This window comes from Artemia franciscana, chromosome 20, assembly GCF_032884065.1.
Source record: "Artemia franciscana chromosome 20, ASM3288406v1, whole genome shotgun sequence".
Lineage (NCBI taxonomy): Eukaryota > Metazoa > Arthropoda > Branchiopoda > Anostraca > Artemiidae > Artemia > Artemia franciscana.
The window spans coordinates 28,660,783-28,681,021 of NC_088882.1; the positions used below are offsets into that span (position 1 = coordinate 28,660,783).

Sequence of the window (20,239 nt, forward strand, 5' to 3'; positions counted from 1 at the left end):
CCCACCCAGATGGTCAAATCGGGAAAACGAGTATTTCTAATTTGATCTGGCCCGGTCCCTGATACGCTTGCCAAATTTCATCGTCCTAGCTTACCTGGAAGTGTGTAAAGTAGCAAAACCGGGACCGACAGACAGACAGACAGAATTGGCGATTGCTATATGTCACTTGGTTAATACCAAGTGCCATAAAAAACATCATAAAAATAACACCCAGAATTGGGCCGCTCATAAGCTAAATATACTTCATTTTTTCTATTTTACCCAAATTAACCGGCCCCCCCACCCAGATGGTCAAATCGGGAAAACGACTATTTCTAATTTAATCTGGCCTTTCTATTTTTTTGCGAATTAACCAGCCCCCCAATTCCCTCCCCCCAGATGGTCAAATCGAGAAAACGACTATTTCTAATTTAATCTGGTCCGATCCCTGATACGCTTGCCAAATTTCATCGTCCTAGCTTACCTGGAAGTGCATAAAGTAGCAAAACCAGGACCGACAGACAGACAGAATTGGCGTTGCTATATGTCACTTGGTTAATACCAAGTGCCATAAAAACTATGGATTTCCTCAATGAAACAGCATGGAATTATTAAAGGTTTGCATTTGGCAGAAAACTCAGGATTACAGGTAAATTGAAATCTAGCAATGGAAGTACCCAATATAAACATCACGCCAATATCGGCCATTCAAAACAGTTTCATGCTTTTGTGATTTTGAAAAATGGGATGGATTGGATTATAATCAATCATTCACAATGGAGAAAAGAGTGACCTACCCAGAATCCATGGACGTCTTTACTGATGCTTCAAAAAGTGACAAGGTCGGAGCTGCGTTTTGGATACCAATGTGGAATGTCCAAGAACTTTACCGTCTCCATGAAAAAATGTCAATTTTCGACGCTGATGTGTTTGCTATACGACAAGCAGTATCATTTCTATATCAAAGATTGCAACGCAGGGATCAAGTTAGAATATGTACAGACTAAAAGTGCTCTTTTATGTTTAAAAGAATTCAGTAATAGAGCAAATCAATCAAAAGAAGTGATTTCATACTTTATAGCCATACAACAACTGCTTTCTAAGGGAATAAATCTTTCGCTCCATTGGATACCTGGTCACAGGAAAATCGGGAGTAATGAACAAGCTGGTTTAGCAGCAAAAATGGCAGCCAGTGCAGACATGCAAATAATGCAAACAATGACACCAACAATAGTATTCCAGATAGAAGATATAATATAGCAGATAAAACCTCAGAAAGTATAACTTATGTTTCCAAATGACGTCATTTGGTGCCCAAATCGAAAATCAAGATCAATTTATGCCTACTTTCAAAGTAAAAGGGCAAATTTATCCTAGAGCAGGGTCCCTTCTACCATTCTCAGGTCAGAATCAATTTTTTTTTACAACTGTACTTCATCAGTGATAGCAATTCTGAATTGAATGCACGCGGCGAAATTTCTCCCGACGTTGACAGGTCTATCGTTTCCCAATTGTAACATCTTTTCCACAAAAACAATGAATTAGTGCGCCTGTTCAAAACAACAATCGATGTGATGCCTACTGATGCGCATAAAATTGTTATTTCCACTGACAAAACGCCTATTGGTGACCATGTGCGTAGATCCAATGCTCCAACTATCGACGAAGTGCCATTCGTTATGGTCAGTGATCAGTTTTTACCTCGAGACATTATTCTTCATAAGCAAAACGCTCAGTTGGTAAGAATTGCTGAAACTCATCAATGCTACGAAGCCCTACAATATCCTTTCATTTTTTGGGATGGAGCCGACGGCTATCACTTTAGTAACAAATTGATAGGTTCATCCATTAACAAACAAACGGATAAGAAATGTAGTGGAATGAATTATTATTCCTATAGGCTAATGGTTCGTCCCAATGAGGAAAATTATATTTTAAAATGGCGTCAATTGTTTCACCAATATATCGTTGATATGTATGCAACGATTGAATGAGAACGTTTGCTATTAATCCGTCTGAACCAGACCAAGATCCGCTCTGAACAAAGCATTCATTTGTGAGATGCAGTTGTAAATGACGGTAATACATGAAATGATAATACATGAATATGATACATGAACCTTGCGCTGCACTGAATGAAAAATCACCATGCACGGCAAAAGGAAGCTACACAAAGCAATATCCTCTACTTTTACTACCCAACACAATTACCGGCAACGATGGTTACCCACAATACAGAAGAAGATCTGCTGAAGATGGCGGTAAAACAGCAATAATAAAGAAGCATAACGGTACCACCATCAAAGTAGATAACCAGTGGGTTGTTCCATCTTCACCTTCATTATCAAAAACATTTAATGCTCACATAAACATTGAATACTGTAACTCCATAAAGGCAATCAAATACATATGTAAATACGTCAACAGAGGCAGCAACATTGCAGTTTTTGGCTTGCAGTCCGAAATCAGGGATATCAATGAAATCGTACAATATCAGGCTGGAAGATACATAAGCAGTAATGAACTGTTTGGCGAATTCTTTCATTTCCGATACATGAACGAAGTCCAGCTGTTGTTCACTTAGCGGTACATTTACAGAATGGTCAACGTGTTTATTTTTTGGAATCCAACGTGCAACAAAGAGCCCTGAATCCACCAGATACATCGTTAACTTTTGCGAAAAAACTGCTGTATACTGAAATACCTTCGTATTACACGTGGAATGCTAAAACGAAATCATTTGAACGTCGAAAACAGGGTAAGTCAGTCGACGGCTAACCTACCATCTTCAGAGATACAGCGAAAAGAAAGACTCTACACCATTCACCCCAATCAACATGAATGCTTCTTTCATCACCTGCTTTTGATGAATGTACCCGGTCCGACGTCCATTGAGTATTTGAGAACTGTAAACGGTACTATATATGAAACTTACCGTAGTACATGCCAAGCTCTGAATTTGTTTGAGTATGACCAACACTGGGATAGCTGCATCAATGACACGTGCAAAACGTCAACTCCAAGTCAAATTCGTGCATTGTTTGGAATCATACTAACATCATGCTATCCTTCAACTCCTACTGAGTTATGGGAGATATATAAATCGAAAATGGCCGAGGATATACTCCATCAAAAACGGTTAGAGAGGTTAGATATGACCTTTGATTTTACATCAGATAAAAATGTATAAAAATAAGAAAAAGTGAAAAAGATAAAATAGACAAAGTAAACTTTTTGTAAAAGGCAGAGTTATAATTAGGTGCGATTAAGGCTCTTTCTATTGCTTGCCTAAATTCCAAGCTTACTTGTACAGTTTAACAACCTATCAAATAGCCCCTAGAACTGTATTAACCTTGATTACACTCATATGTTTATATGGTAAACAAAAGAACAAAAATGACAAAGAATTTACTTGTAAAGAAATGGTGTGACTCCGGAGCTTTTCACTCTTCTAGATTAATTTTAATTTTGTACAAAAACCAACCACGTTTTTTCTTTGTTTCACTGGCTAGGAATTTGACATACAAACAACAATGACAAGAACAGACAAAACGTCAAGGGTAAAAAGCTACAACACGTAGCTTTTTTCGGTCGCTGATTTCAGAGGCTCAGTTGGCAAATAATATCGGTTCAAAACCAAAGTCTTTTGCACGAGATTTTCAAAACCAAACATCATGGACACCATTAGTCAACTGTGGGCTATCAATGGCTGCATGATTGATCTCAACTTGTTATTTAGTTCTTTTATTATAATTGTTAACTTCTTTTATTACTGAAAATTTTATTCTTTTTAAATTTTTATTTTATTAAAAGTATTTTAATTAAGTTTGAAATTCTATCATTATTGAATTATATAGTTCTTTGGTATCAAATATTTAATCATTGATATTATTATTTAATTTCTTGGATTTTCCTGCTGAAGAGAATGAAACCATTGAGATTTTTTCTTTTTTTATAATGAAATTCAGCGCGGTCTTTGTAAATTGGCACCAAAAGCTAGAAAATTTTCCTAGCTCAAATCAGCGCCGCTTTCTTTGCAAACCGGCTCCGATATGGTCAATCAGCACTGAAAAAAAAACAACTAAGTTTGCAAAGCCCTTAAGCTTAAGGAATAATATAATAGGCTAAAAAACACGTAAAAGATTAACGTCATAAAAACAAAGCAGTTAATTTAGACCACAAATTTTAACACCGAAATATATAATAGCAATATGTCCATTTTTCTTTGGCAAGAGTAAAAACAATCTACTCGATTTGACAGCAAATTTTCATGGATGTAGTTTTTCCTGGTAAAGCCAAGATAAGAGCAAAAGGCTGATGTAAAGCTAGCAGAAAAAAAATTAAAAAAGATATAGTTAATTCTGAGTTTTATCAATATTAAAAAATAATAATAAAAGAAATCAGAATCAATTTGAAATGTAAATTCAAGAACAATGTTTTAGTGTTTAGTGACCTGATATTGCGTTCAAGTAAAAACGTACCTAAAATTGTGACAAAGGGTTCAGTTTCATCATTACATAATCAACGCCAAATGGAATCGTAGCATTTTAGATTAATCAAATTTACTCACTTTTTTTTCACATATGTTTATTGACATTGGTTTGATATTTTATTGCCTGTACTACTGAAGAGCACATTAAGGAGATGATCAAATGCTTAAACTGCCAAAACTAAAATAATTACCTCCTAGTTTATTTTCCTTGGTTGGGATTTCTGTTGATTTCACGATTTTTAAATTTCATTTATTATTATGCACGTTTACACAAAAAATATCAAATATTGTCAAAGGAGGAAGTCCTCACAGTCACTTCCCAGTTCAGGTCTTTACCCTCAAGCCAAATTCGATGGATTAGTACCGATTCCCAACAAGAATTTCTCAACTCCCTCCCTTCCTCCAAAAAAGAAAATCCTAGAAACTTGCAAGACTACAATAATTTGTTTTGCCATCTGCAAAAGTCTTTTTGCGTTGTCAAATTAAAGTTTAATAAATAAGTTACAGCAAAGTATGTAAGCAAGGCCATTGATGGGTCTAGTGAGGGTCCATACCCCCTCCCTCTGGCTCCAAACACGTCAAGGACAAAACAAAATTAGATTAGCAACTGAAAATAAACTTGGTACTAGAATAATTAAATAATCTTAACACAATTCTAAAACATTCTAAGTTTTATACCAAACTTGCACTGAACACAGAATTGGAAAGCTAATGAAAAGAATTATGAGTGTTAGCTTAGTGAGTCATATTAAATGCTTTCTGGTGAGAAGTTTGTCTTAATTTGCAGGTTCATGGCAGGATATTTTACAACAATAATGACAACAAGCATTATTTTATATTACTCTTATAATATAAATACAATTCTTTTGATGTCTTTCAATTTTCTGAAAACTCACTAAGAATTCAAAGACAAATAAGTCTTAACAGACGTGTAGTATTTTCTTATATACGGCTATTCCACCAGTTATTAGAAGAAAAACAGAGGCTGTACATCAAATTTTGAAGGACATTTTTACGGCCCAAAAAATGAGGAAAAACTCAAGGGAGTATTTTTCCGTACCAAGAAGAAAAAAGTTTCAATACTCCATATTACTATCTAAAACCATGAATTATTGAGAAACCTAATAGATAATCTGTGCTAAAACTATTAGGTTGCCCCTTTGTGGTAAAACGTTTTGTGGCAAATTTCATATACTTCTGCCACTTCCTGGATCCCTCCCACTATTTATGAAATTTCCGCTATTTCCCTGTTGCAGCGCTGATCAGAAGTTAGAACTGGAAATTTCTGTATTTGCTAAAGTTTAATCCAAACCCCCTTATAGAAATCCTGGGTTCGCAACTCAGTCAAGTCAAACCTCAGAGATGGAACATTAGCAACCCACTTGGCTTGCTCACCCTCTTTCTTTCTACATCCGCAATCATAAATAATATGTGTTCACACCATTTTCCAAAGGTGATTGAGGAACTGAGAAATATACAATGGACCTCTTAAACAAAGGAAACGGTAGGAGCTTTTATATGCGCCAAGATGACCAATTGTTACTAGGATGATCATACTTCTAAATATATCTCCAGAGTACCTTCTACAAATCCTTGACCTTGCCCTTCAACAGAATATTTAGCTTATGATTCTCCAAATTCAATTGTATTTTGATAAAAATATGAAAAGGGTTTGTGATAAAAAAAAGAAAATAAAAGTAATTTTCTTTATCACTCATAGCAAAGATTTTAGTGTTTAATCAGAGCTAATATGTATGATTGATCCATCTTTAGTTAGAAAAGTCAGAAAATAAATGTTATGCATGTTAATGATATACCCTGCAATGTAATTTGTTAGAATGCTTCAAACGCTACAAAATTCCACTAAAGGCCAAGAGTCTTGCTGACTATACTTGCACACAGAGCACAGATGTGAGATATGTGAGCTAAGTAGAAATATGAATTTCTAGTTTTTAATGGACCAAATTCCTCTAATGCTCCCTTAGCTTGTCATGGTTTTTCTAGACCCTTTGTTTCCGCCTTTTGGTGGTTGGGTATTACTGTTACAAATTCAATTTCTTGCCTATGGCAGTGCACTGTTTGTGATGTTCAAAAGAAAATTCAAATGTGCTATTCTAAGATAGTTGCTAATCAAGGGAAGTATAATAGACGTGCACTTGGTAGACTATATGCTACATTCTGTCCTTTATCTTTCTGGTCTTTATCCCCTTCTAAAGAAAAAAAATGTTAATCAGATTTAAAGTTTTTATTTCAGATACTGTAAATTTTTACTTTATCCCCCCCCCTTAGTATAGCAATGGGAAGATAATTCGTAAGTTTGATGTCCCTGATATAAGTGCAAAGTTGGCCCTCCTGCATGGAAGGCTGACAAAATCAGCTTTTTATTGTTTATCACCTCATCATCCTTTGGTCTGTCTGTTTGGTTAATCTCATTTTAGCGTAATGTTTTTTCTATTTGTAGTGTAATTTATTTTCTTTTTTTTATATTGTTATGATGTGGGTAATAAATAAATTATTATTATTATTATTAAAACATACCTGGAAAATAAACCAACAAAACGCCATGATGAAGACAAACCATTGCTGGGGGTCCTGGAAAGATAAAAATCAGGTAAGAAAAAATAATTACAAAATACAGACACAATCTCACTGTTGACACATCATCACACAGCTTAGGAGCGTTTAAAAAAAAAGAAACACTGGAATTTTTCAGCATGAACTATTATATCAGAATGGCATAATTTTAAGGGTGAAAGGATAGTTATCCCCTTGAAACTACAACCAAAACTATAAAAAGCTCCACGTATCACATTAGCATGGAAAAAAAATAAAAAAAATGCCAGGATGCTCATCTACTGGCAAGGATGAACAATGACATTGAAACTCATATCACAAACTGCCCCACCTGCAAAAATTTAGGTACAATAACTGGAAAGTGCATTAACTCCCAGATTCCCCTACTTATATTTGAAACAGGTGGCTTCAGATATCTTTGACTGGAATGAAGGAATATATCTTATAGCAGTAGACTACCACAGCCACTATTTCGAAGTTGATAAGCTGAGAAACTTAACATCCAAGGAAACAATCAGTAAACTGAAAGCACACTTTAATCAACATGGCATTCCTAACAGTGTTATGTCCAACAATGGGACTCAATACTCATTGTCTGAGTCTAAATAGTTTGTGGAAGACTGGGAGAATAGCCACAAAACATCCAGTCCTATATACTATATTCTCTGAGGCCAACCTGACTTTTATACATAATAATGATAGATGGTAATAAGCTTACCTAAGCTATGGATGTCAGGTGATTAATTTTTCTTCTAACAATAATAACGACCTGACATCTATAGCTTAGGTAAGCTTATTACCATCTATCATTATTATGTATAAAAGTCAGGTTGGCCTCAGAGAATATATTACAAATACCTATGGAGGGTATATGGCCAAACAAGTCAAAGATCTATCCCTCCTATTTAGGAAGAAAGCTAGAATTATTAATCACCAAAAATTCTTACAACAATGTAAGAAACTAGATCTAATTCCACACTCTACGAGACCAAGAGTGAAAATATCTAGTAAGAACTATATATCTGCACAACACAGAGCTGGCCTAATCTTTATCAACCATGAATTAAATGACCTACAACAGCAGAGAAATATGGTTTTTCAACAGATAAACACAATTAGACAGCAACTGAGTAATTCTCTTAGCCTAGAAGACTTTATCAAAGTTGGCAAGATCCATGACAAGGATTTTAAGTTTGTCTTTTCAATAACCAGAAAAGTACATATAGATAAGCTGGAAAAGCTTAAGTTTGAGAAGTTTTCTACTAGGGATACACATATTCCCAGAGTATCACCAGGTCCAGCAGTCATCAATGTAAGTCAACAAACATTTGACCAAAAGCAATTAAACATTCTTTCAAAAGAATGAAAATCTTCTATCCCCCCCAAACACATACCAGTAGAACAAATCATATCCAATGTAGTCAGTTATAACTCTAAATAAGACAAAAATCAATGTTGACCCACAAGATATTAGAAGCTTGGTTTCTAATACCCTACAGAAAGGTTTTTCCAAAAAGAAACTTGCTGAGGAGAATCTAACAAAAGATGAAATGAAAGTCCTCACAGATTTTAAGAATGATACCAATATCATAATTATTAAAGCTGATAAAGGCAATACAATAGTTATCCTTAATGAGACTGAGTATGTCAGCAAATCATTAAACCTCTTGAGTGACAATAAAGAGTATGAAAAAGTTGACGTCATGCTGTAAAAGTTACTTATGATAATGCCAAAAAAGCTCTGGATAATCTCAGTCTTACCAATAGGATTAATGATAAACTTTACCAAATACTCCTTCCTGTCAGACCAGTCATTCCTAGATTCTATGGTGTACCCAAAATTCACAAACCAGATATACCCCTTAGACCTATCATTTCAACAGTAGGTTCAGCCACAGAGAAGTTGGAAAGATATTTGGCTGGTATTTTAAGATCCATAACCCTCAGCAGCAAACACACAATAAGAAATACTAAAGAAGTAGTTGATAGCATCAACATTGGGGAGAATACCACAATGTCCTTTCATTTGTGGTGTGAAGACCATTTAGTCTAAAAAGGATAAAACTAATTGGACTGGTTTGACTGGATTTTATTTAATCTAGGTTGCATTACAAAGTTAAATAGCTAACCAGTTTTGGCTCGCCCAGAGATTTACCGTTTACCTGTGCTTGATTACATGCTGCATTAAATCAATAAGGAAGTGGCTTTATTACAATCATTATGGCAGTATCACAAAAGAACTTTGATGAAGCAGTGAAGATTTTAACAGAAAAACTTGATGCTGTAATCCATTCTAAAAAGGCATCAACAAGTCCATTCAGTCCCTTACAGGGGAAATAGCTACGCTAAAAAAGGATGCCTCTGATCAAGATATAAAAATTGGGCAACTGGAAAAGGAGTTGGAAGATCAAAAATTAAGGTGGGATCAACTGGAGAATCAGTGTCATGGAAAGAGCAAATTAATCAGGTTAGAGCAAAGTCTGCCCATTGAGTTAGTATAATGTGCAGACTGAAAAACCTTCTTCTATATTGCACTCTTAAATCCCTTTACTTTTCCCTTGTGCAATCCCATTTTGATTATACATCTATTATTTTTTGAACACTTTTAAAAGTAATGTTACCCCTTTACAGATTATCCAAAATAAAGCAGTTCATATCCTTAAACCTTTTCTCCCATCGCCATCAAATTTCCCCTTAAAATCCACAACAGAGACCCTTTTTTCACTTCATAATATTCTTCCTGTTCGGCAAAGTATCCAATTTTTAAGTGTTATGTTTAAGATTAAGCTTGAACAAGAAAAGCTCCCCAGATATTTTGCATCAATGGGTCTTATTTCTTCTCCTTCATCTTCACAAGTTGAAACCCGTGGTAAATATAATCTGCAGACTCCTAAGGTAGTTACAGAGAGTTCGCATTTTTGCCTGAGGTATTTGATTCCTCTACATTGGGAAAGATTGAAAAATGAGATTGATTTTAATGTAAGCATAGATGCTATAAGACAGAAGTTGAGAAGAGTGTTGATTGAAAGTTATAAATCTAAATAATAAGGAAAATTTTTTTTTTTTGTAAGCAAAAGATCTATTGCAAGATTTTCCTTTTATAACACACATATTTTTAAAGGTCACCAAAGGTCAGGACCCTCTAGAGAGAGAGGAGTTGAGGTAGGTGCTTCAAAATATCTTCCTGGGACATACTTTAGCCTGTAGACCCATCCCTGAAAGTTTCATTTTCCTATCCTAACCCTTTTCTGAGATAGCCAAAAGTCACTAAACTAGAATTTAACCAAAACATTGATATGGCTTAAACAAGTAACAGGGGTAAAATACCACTCCAGCTACTTTTGGCTACCATAGAAAGGCAACAGATATGGATGGGTCTACAGGCTAAAGAACACTAGACTGAATCCCAGGAAGATATTCTGAAGTAGCCTACCTATCTTCACTCCTCCCTCAAGAGGATCCTGACCTTTGATTAGCCTACCATTCCAACTGAAATCATTTTTTTCCATTTGCAATAAAACATCAAAATATCCATCTTTGTATAGTTCTACAACCACATAAACACAGACACCAAGAATAATAAGGCCAATAAGGTAGTAGAGAATAACAAGCTGGTAAAAATATTGAAATGCCCGGCGTATATCAATTCCCAAAAAAACCACAGGTTCCTGTAGCTTAAACAAGTAACAGGGGTAAAACCCCTGTTACTTACCATACCCCGTGATACTGTTACGGGGTATTTTCATATCCCGTGACTCCACAGCAAAATGTCTGACTTCTTCAATTCTTGTTACAACACTCCTACTTTTGCATTACTTTTTTTAGAATAGATGGCGTTATTATAATTCAGTGGGTATTGATAAAATACATCATTAAGATGTTTGAATGAAATAAACGAAATAACTTTATGATATAAGCCAGTATTAACTGCATCTTATCATTGTTTAATAGGTTGTTGTTGTTTTGTTTTTTTTCTGGGGGGGGGGGTATACAGATAAAGCACTTACACTGAACACAAAAATATTTCAGGCGCAAGATTTCAAATAAATATGAAAATGTGCCGAAAGCTCCAATATTCTAAAGATAATGTGCCAAATGAACGACTCCCATCCCACCCAAAACAATGTGCCGATTATAAAAAATTAATGCACAATCGCCTAAAGAGTGGTGATTGCCATTCTGATTAAAAATAAGATGTTTAAATGAAATAAACAAATAAGGCGAATCTAGAGTGGCGAAAATGCATCTATCTGGCAACCTAGGACAGCACTAACTGATCTATCATCAGTTCTTAGCTTGTATTATTAATATCATCAAAAACCAAACAACACCAAAAGCCCTGATCTTTTTTTTAAAATAATTTTAAAAACTATCCCAAAAAGAATATCTAAAAAAAATTAAAGGCCATATTAAACTTAAGATCGCATAAATGAAAACCTATTGTAATTTCAACTCAAACTGAACAGAAATTACAACCAAGAATAAATTGAACCCTAAACTAACAAAAATGAAATAAATATTCATAGGGTTGGATCCGGGATTTTTTTGCACCTATACCTTTTGATAAATAGGATGCATATTGTGTTAGTTATTGTGTAGATTTAGTTTAACATACCCTTCAATATTCCTGAAAGTTTACTCTTAATACTTTTAGCCTTTGCAAGCACAGCTAGAATAAAAAAAATTCTTCTTTTTCCTAATGATAAATCCTGCATGCAAAAAAGAAAATATTGCATAATTTATTATCCTTACCCTAAGGGTTTTTGTGGGGTGTATTTTGGATCCCTAGAGGCATAGTTACTAGATCTCTTGACTGTCTTGAACAACATTGCTTTTTCAACATTTTGATTAGTGAGGATGGGAGGGAGCATATAAAAAGGGCAGGAGGTGCTGGTTACCCTCCAACAGCTGTTCATCATCCCCAGAAATTTCCAACTTAATACCCTCAGATGTTCCTTAGATATTGACAACACGTCCTTCTGACAATAAGTATAGATGCAGAATGTTTTATTGTGTTTGGTATCCCTCTCCAAAGCTTTGGAAAATTTTGTCATTGGCATAAGCATTTGAGCTTTTGACTATTTTGAAAAACATGTCTGAATCAAAATTCTTGCAGACAGGGCCACCAAAAAGGCATATGAGGGAGCTGGTGTCCTCCAACCTCTTTCCAATAGTCCCCTGAAAATGTCCTGAAAGTTTCAACAAAATACCCTTGGCTGTTCTTAATAAATGAAATTTTGGAGATTTTGCAAATTCAGGGTGCTAGAATAGGTTTGAAGATTGATGTTAAGAAAACTAAGTGGCTGAAAAGGTGGCATTAGATGACAAAAAATTTATCAGGTGGACAGTTTTACTTACCTTGGTAGTATTATTAGTAAAACAGTAGGAATAGTGAAGATTTTAAAAGCAGAATAACCAAGGCCCAGCAAGTTTATTTGTTGAAAAAAATTTGGAAGAATAGGAATATAAATCTGCAAAAACATTAGAATACTGGAAGCTACAGTGATGGCAGTGGCTATATATGGTTCCAAACCATGGGCACCATGAAAAGCAGATGAAGATTTGCTAGCTGCTTTCCACAGAAATTACCTATAGTGTTATGGGTACCCAGCTGACATACAATATTTTAAACAGTAGACTGTAAGAAAAGTGTGGTTCAATCTCCCTTTCTAGGGCTAGAACAAGAGAACTGTTGAGATGGCTAAGATACATTCAGCAGATGAAGGATGAGAGATTGCCAAAGATAATCCATTATGGCCAACTGTCTAGGGCTAAACAAAAAGCAGGCTGTCCATATTTGGGGTGGGAGGATGTCATAAAGATGGATTTAAGGGAAATAGAAACTTCCTATGTGGGGCAAAGGAGTAGTTAGTTCTAAAAATATTCCAGGTTCTCCTTTTTAATAAACTGGATACATATAGTGGCCTTTTGATTACATCAAGAATCTAATATCCTATTTTTCTTCATGATAAATCCAACATGCAAACAATAGGCAAATTTTAGAATTAATGATCCTTGCCCTGGGGATAATAATTCTAAATTTTTTATCAGTGTTGAGCAGAGGGAGCACCTAAAAAGAGTAAAAAGGAAGGTGAGTTGGTTGCCCTAAAATCTTTCTCCATTGTCTCCTGAACATATGCTGCCTTGAATTTCTCAGCTTAATACTCATAGCTGTTTTAGGTATTCCTAATATTCTGTTTTCCTGAGCATCAAACATATTATGCTTAAATTGTGTTGGACATCCATCTAAACATTTTCTTTTAGCTTCACCTTAAAAATCCAAGTATTTTTGGAGACTCAAGACCAAACATACCCCCTTTTCAAATAAAACCATTATTGGACTATAAGAAGAAAAAACTTACAACAAGATTAGCAAGTTTTTTCCTAAAATAAGCAAGTAAAATACATCATTGGTCAACTGCTCCCCATAAGCAAGACCTATATAGCAATAAAGACCACACTGCCTTTCCATCACAAACACCTAGATCAAGAAGGACAATAGGAAATTTCACATGCTTTTTCTTTTTATATATTTTTAAATTGCTGAGAACAGTCCTTGGACATAAGGCTGAAATATTCATTCTAATTTGTTTCCCATTGTCTTGAAATTCCCATTGAGAAATTCACTATTGTTCTTCTTGTTTTAAATGTTTGTAATGGAAAGGCAGTGTGGTCTTTGTTGCTATTTACATCTTGCTTAGGGGGAGTAGTTGACCAATGATATACTTTACTTTATTAGTTTAGACAATAACATTATCCTACAGTAAGTTTTTTCTCCTTATATATTTTGGTATTCCTGAGGACAGCCCTAGGACATAGGGCTGAAATATTCATTCTAATTTGTTTCCATCTGTCTTGAGAAATTCCCTATTGTTCTTCTTGTTTTAGATGTTAGTGATGGAAAGATAGTGAGGTCTTTGTTGCTATTTACTTATGTCTAGATCAGTGATCCCCAAACTTATTTGACGAACTGTCTCCTTTCCAGAAAAAATATTACTTGGTGCCATCTGGATTTTATATTTACTTTAATAGCAATTAATAAAGGATACAAATATAATTGTATCTTTGAGAAGAGGAATTAACAAGTAAAAGACTAATTTTTAAAATTACTATAATTTTAAAATATAAATCACCAATTGTTTTGGGAAAAATCTTTCTATTAAATATAAGCCAATTTGTAAATTTGTTAAGTTAGAATAAGTAAAAATAACACCAAAACCCTGTTAACAAATGATCAAAATTTATAAATCTTAAGTAAATTTTAAATTTTATCTGTAAACATGTTATAAGTGTTACCATTTTCCTAATTGGGCATATTTTCTTTTAAACCTTAACAACCTTCTAGAGATAATCATTGCACCCAAAATGCAAATGTGCCCATTATCATACTTCTGATTTCCTCTCTGGGCAGTAGTACCCACTTTGAGAATCACTGATATCAATACATTTTTGATGTGTTCTTTAATTTATTTTTGTACCAACCCAAAAACGAAATCTTTCAGCACCCTCCCCCTCCCCAAATACTGCAAGTACAGGTAACTATCTTAGAAGCCAGAACTTCCTTATTAAAATAAATGGTAAAATTCTAGTTAATTGACTTCTTGCTATCTCAGAAAGGGTATAGATTAGGATAATGAAACTTTCAGGGATGAATCTACAGACTAAAGTATGCCCCTGGAAGATATTTTGAAGTAACTACCACCACTCCTTCTCTTTCTAGAGGGCCCTGACCTTTGATGACCATTATCATACTTCTGATTTCCTCTCTGGGCAGTAGTACCCACTTTGAGAATCACTGATATCAATACATTTTTGATGTGTTCTTTAATTTATTTTTGTACCAACCCAAAAACGAAATCTTTCGGCACCCTCCCCCTCCCCAAATACTGCAAGTACAGGTAACTATCTTAGAAGCCAGAACTTCCTTATTAAAATAAATGGTAAAATTCTAGTTAATTGACTTCTTGCTATCTCAGAAAGGGTATAGATTAGGATAATGAAACTTTCAGGGATGAATCTACAGACTAAAGTATGCCCCTGGAAGATATTTTGAAGTAACTACCTCCACTCCTTCTCTTTCTAGATGACCCTGACCTTTGATGACCTTTAAAAATATGCATGTTATAAAAGTGAAATCATGCAAAATAGATCTTCTGCTTAATTGAAGTATAAAAAAATTGTTTTCAGCTTCATAACTGCTCAGTTCCTTTTTACAAGGTTTTAAAGAAATGCAAATACATTTCCTAAATTTTGAAAAAAAAAGATTGATATGGCTCAAAATATAACTCAAATAACAGGAATTGCAGTTTCAGAACTAAAAGCAGAGACAAAGCAACTAGTAACTGAAAATTAAGGTAAAATGTTGTTTTGTCAAGATTTCAATAGATACACTATATATTTCAATTTTCAATAGGTATGCCTGTCATGGAGGCAAATTTTAGGGCCCTCTAGAGGGAGAAGGAGAGGAGTTGAGTACTTTAAAATACCTTCCTGAGACACACTTTAGCCTGTGGGCCCATCCCTGAAAGTTCCATTTTCCTAGCCTAAACCCTTTCAAAATTAACAAGAAGTAAATTAACTAGAATTTTACCAAATAAATTACAAAACTTCCTTTTTTTCAAAGTGGGTGGTCATAACTTTATAATAATTACTTTCTGAGACCATGCTGGCTGATCACAATATTAATAGAAACTAATCAGAATAGAAACTAATTGGGTAAAATTCTAGTTAATTGACTTCTTGCTATCTCAGAAAGGGTTTAGTTAGGAAAATAAAACTTTCAGGGATGAATCTATTCATCCCTGAATATTTTTTTACCAACATCTGGAACAAATTACTGCCAGATACCATTGCTGCCCAAATGATGGCAATATCTTCTGCTTACTTGAAGTATAACAAAATTGTTTTCAGCTTCATAACTTTGCTCAATTCCTTTTTACAAGATTTTAAAAATATGCAAATACATTTCCTAAATTTTGAAAAAAACAACAACGTTGCTATGGCTCAAAATTCTACTTAAATAACAGGAATTGCATTTTCAGAACTAAAAGCAGAGACAAAGCAACTAGTAGCTGAAAATTAGGGTAAAATGTTGTTTTGTCAAAATTTCAATAGATACACTATATATTTCAATTTTCAATAGGTACACCTGTCATGTAGGCAAATTTCAGGGCCCTCTAAAGGGAGAAGGAGTGGAGTACTTTAAAATACCTTCCTGGGACACACTTTAGCCTGTAGACCCATCCCTGAAAGTTCCACATTCCTACCCTACACCCTTTCCAAGATAAAAAGCAGTAAATTAACTACAATTTTACCAAATAAATTACAAAACCTCCTTTCTTTCAAAGTGGGTGGTCATAGTTTTATCATAATTAGTTTCTGAGACCATGCTGGCTGATCACAATGTTAATAGAAACTAATCAGAATAGAAATTAATTGTTAAGAAGAGAGCCTTTATAAAAACAGCCAGTAAAAAAAAAAGAAAAAAAAGAAGACATTGAAAATATTTTGCTCAAGATCAGTCAAGTAAGCAAATTTGTAAAGACTTATAGATAAGTGGAGGATTAACATGGTAGCATCAAAATAGCTTCCTGGAGTAAGTTCTTGGCATTGGACTGATAACTGAAATTTCCATTTTCCTAACCTAACCCCTTTCCAGGATAGCAAAAAGCAGCTAAACTTGAATTTTAACTAAAAAAGAATGGCATAGGCTAGAACAAAAATTGTAATGGTAAGCTTCCTACTCTAGCTTCTAGTTTAAAGTTGGGTCTACTCAGAGAAAAACACTAACATTCAGACAACTTATTAGCCTATTCATTTTTTAACCTAATGGACATCAAGGAGTGAATTAACAAATGATTTACGTGTTTTCAATATGGTGTAATGTTCATTTTGAGCAGGAGTACTTGTATACTAACACCCAACTAAGTTTTAATATCATTTTCTAAAGAAATGTTGGCTATACTGACACCACTGTTGTCTATTTAAGAGCCTAGATTAGTCACCTAATGATTTTTCCATCATTCCCTTAAAAGAAATACTACTCTAAAATACTAGAGGATACAAACATTCAACTTACAAATGTGATTATAAGAGATAAGTTGTAACCCCGCCGCTCCCATCCTTACTTTTCTTCTAAATAAAATGTTACTGTTGTTAAGTGATTAAAATGAAAAAGGTTTACAGAAAACGGAAAATTCATCAAGGTCTTAAGCAGCGTTCACATGCGTGTACAACTAGAATCCCTAATTCTTTTTTCTTTCTTTAGCTAGAATAATATTATTATTTATTTTTGCGACTGCATCTTTTATGCCGATTTAATTTTACTCGTGAGTCTTAATCATACTTTAGAGTTACTTTGATGTGCATAAACAACTTCATAGCTATGACAAAGTGCACATGCTGAATTCTTTCAAAGAGTTGGCAAATATTTAAAAGGGGGGAATTCTAAGAACTTGCAAATTATACAGAAAAGATGAGGTTTTATGAGCAAGGGTTGCCTATTCCCTGGTGGCCGTGATCTCCTCCCCCTCTGGAAAATACCCCCACTAAAAAAATATTCAAGTAAAATATCACCTCTCTTCAAAAAATACAACCCCCTCTCCCCGACGGAAAACAATTTTCCAGATTTGAGAATTTTTTTCAGTTTATTTTTTGTTTTCCTTTGGAGAAAAAGATTTGGAAAATTGTGTATTAAACGTCACTGACTCAAGCTTATGCAAACTAAAATTCGAGAACAAACCGGTTTCTTCGTTAGTTTCTTTCAGCTTAGCGTATGACAAGATCAAGACAAGTGAGAGAATAGACGGGAAATATGTAATTGAGGCTATATAATTTTATATAATATTTTTGATTAAATATAATAATAAAATTATGAATACATAATTTTATATCAAACAGTTCGTGGTTACTAACGGTGGTAAGGAGCGACCCGGCTCAATAGTAACCAAAACTCTAAAAAATTGAATTTTGATACCAACCATTACATCAAAAGAATTGCATTTTAATGCTGATTTTAAATATATAAGTTTCATCAAGTCTAGTCTTACCCATCAAAAGTTACGAGCCTGATAAAATTTGCCTTATTTTAGAAAATAGGGGGAAGCACCCCTTAAAAGTCATAGAATCTTAACATAATCACACCATCAGATTCAGCGTATCAGAGAACCCTACTGCAGATGTTTCAAGCTCCTATCTAAAAAAATGTGGAACTTTGTATTGTTTGCCAGAAGGCATTTCATGGATGCGTGTTTATTTGTTCGTTTGTTTTTGTTTCTTTTCCCAGGGGTGATCGTATCGACCCAGTTATCCTAAAATGTTGCGAGAGGCCTCATTCTAAAGGAAATGAAAATTTATAGTGCCCTTATTAAGTGACCAAAAAATTTGAGGGCACCTAGGCCCCCTCCCACATTAATTATTTTCCCAAAGCCAACGGATCAAAATTCTGAGATAACCATTTAATTCAAGGTAGTCGAAAAACCTTATAACTATGTCTTTGGGGACGACCTACTCCCCCACAGTCCCTGTAGGAGGGGCTACAAGTTACAAACTTTGACCAGTCCTTTGACGCCCCACTCTTTACGCTGAAGTTTTTTACCGTTTGACAAAGAAGAGTTGAGAGTAATATTCAAACTTTAGCGTAAAGAGCGGGGCGTTGGTGAGGAAGCAGCCCCTTTCATATACGAAGTAATTTCGGTTCGTTTTAAGTTTTAATGTCGCTCCTTACTTCCAGTTAAAAAAAACTTGTTTTTTTGTTTAATTTGTTCATAAGGGGGGACGATATCACCTCCCACCTTCTGCAAATATATAGGTCAAATTTCTTTTTAAACTAACGAAGAAATCCATTTGTTCTCGAATTTTACACAGCTTAATCTTGAGTGACTGGTGTATAATTCCCAAATACAGAAATTTTTCATGGAGAGAGAGCTGGATTTCCTGGTATTGATTGAGAACGATCAGAAATTAGCTTTATTATTTTTTTTTTACTGAAAATAACATCAAAACTTAAAACAAAAATGAACTTGAATAGGGCTGACACCCCTCATTTGTTCTCAAGACTCGAACATAATTGGCCCTTTACTGAAAACGAGATACATTTTAAACGTTTTCACCTTAATAAATAAATAAAGAAGTCTTAAGTCTATAAGGAATAAATATTAGATAATGCCTATTAAATGACAATATACGGTTCTTTTTTTTTTTTTTAGTAAAGCGCAAATTATATTCTGGTTTTGAGAAGACATGGAGGCTGTCACCCCTACTCCTTTTAATTTTATAATACACCCTTGAACAACTGGATATGTCAATGCCATAGAGACACGATGTTTTACATTAATCAATATGCTCTGGAGTTTTCAGCCCAGTTTTATTGAAAAGCAGCCCTTAAAATAAAACATTGGAGACTATTATTTACCATAGAAAAATTTAAGCAAAATAAATTGACATCGTTTTGGGTTATAGACAGTTTTCACTCATCCCATTTTATAATTTAGGTGAAATATGTACGTATGAAGTCAATGTTGGAACTTTTTCATTTTCCTTATTTCAAATTTTGCATAGTCCAGGTTTTTTCAAAAATGGTGTCTGAAAGTAAAATGTTATAGTATTTTTGCATACATTAATGTATGCAAAAATAATACATAATGTATTATTAATGTAATTATTATTAATGTAATGTATATTTACATTAATAATAATTACATATTTAACATAATTAGCATTCTTAATTAATTATGTTATTATAATTATAATAAATTATAATATAATAAGAGGGGAATTATATATCTAATGTAATCCTAATTATATTAATATATCTAACTTATATAATATAAATTATATATAATCATATATTATAAATAATTTAATTAATAAATTATAAATTATAAATATTTTATAATTCAGCTCTTTGAAGCAACCCATATTTAAAAAGTTTTCCAAATATTTAGTTAGTCCCTGTGAAATCGGAAAAAGAATTGTATGATTCTACGCAAAAAATATTGCAAAAATATCGGGACTTCTCTTGTTTGTCAAAGCTCCATTTTGTATTTGTAGCATCTAGTGAAAAGGGTATGTTAGTCCTGCAAAGCCCTTATATAACTTCTAATCCAAGGTCGTGATTGTGATGTGGATGCAGTTATACTGCTCATAAAGCAAGTCAGTTTTATAAAGCAGTTCGATGCGAAGGCCCCTCAAAAT

The 20,239-nt window shown here is 34.0% G+C and overlaps 1 long non-coding RNA gene across 1 annotated transcript in view; it reads right to left on the bottom strand.

The window, feature by feature from the left end:
* Positions 1–17,222, bottom strand: part of LOC136040088 (uncharacterized) — a 30,584-nt gene extending 13,362 nt beyond the window's left edge. The window contains exons 1-2 of the long non-coding RNA XR_010620617.1: positions 17,124–17,222; positions 7,010–7,063 (exon numbers count right to left, since the gene is read on the bottom strand). This is a non-coding gene — a long non-coding RNA (uncharacterized LOC136040088). The remainder of the gene's footprint in view (positions 1–7,009; positions 7,064–17,123) is intronic.
* Between the last annotated feature and the right edge of the window lie 3,017 nt (positions 17,223–20,239).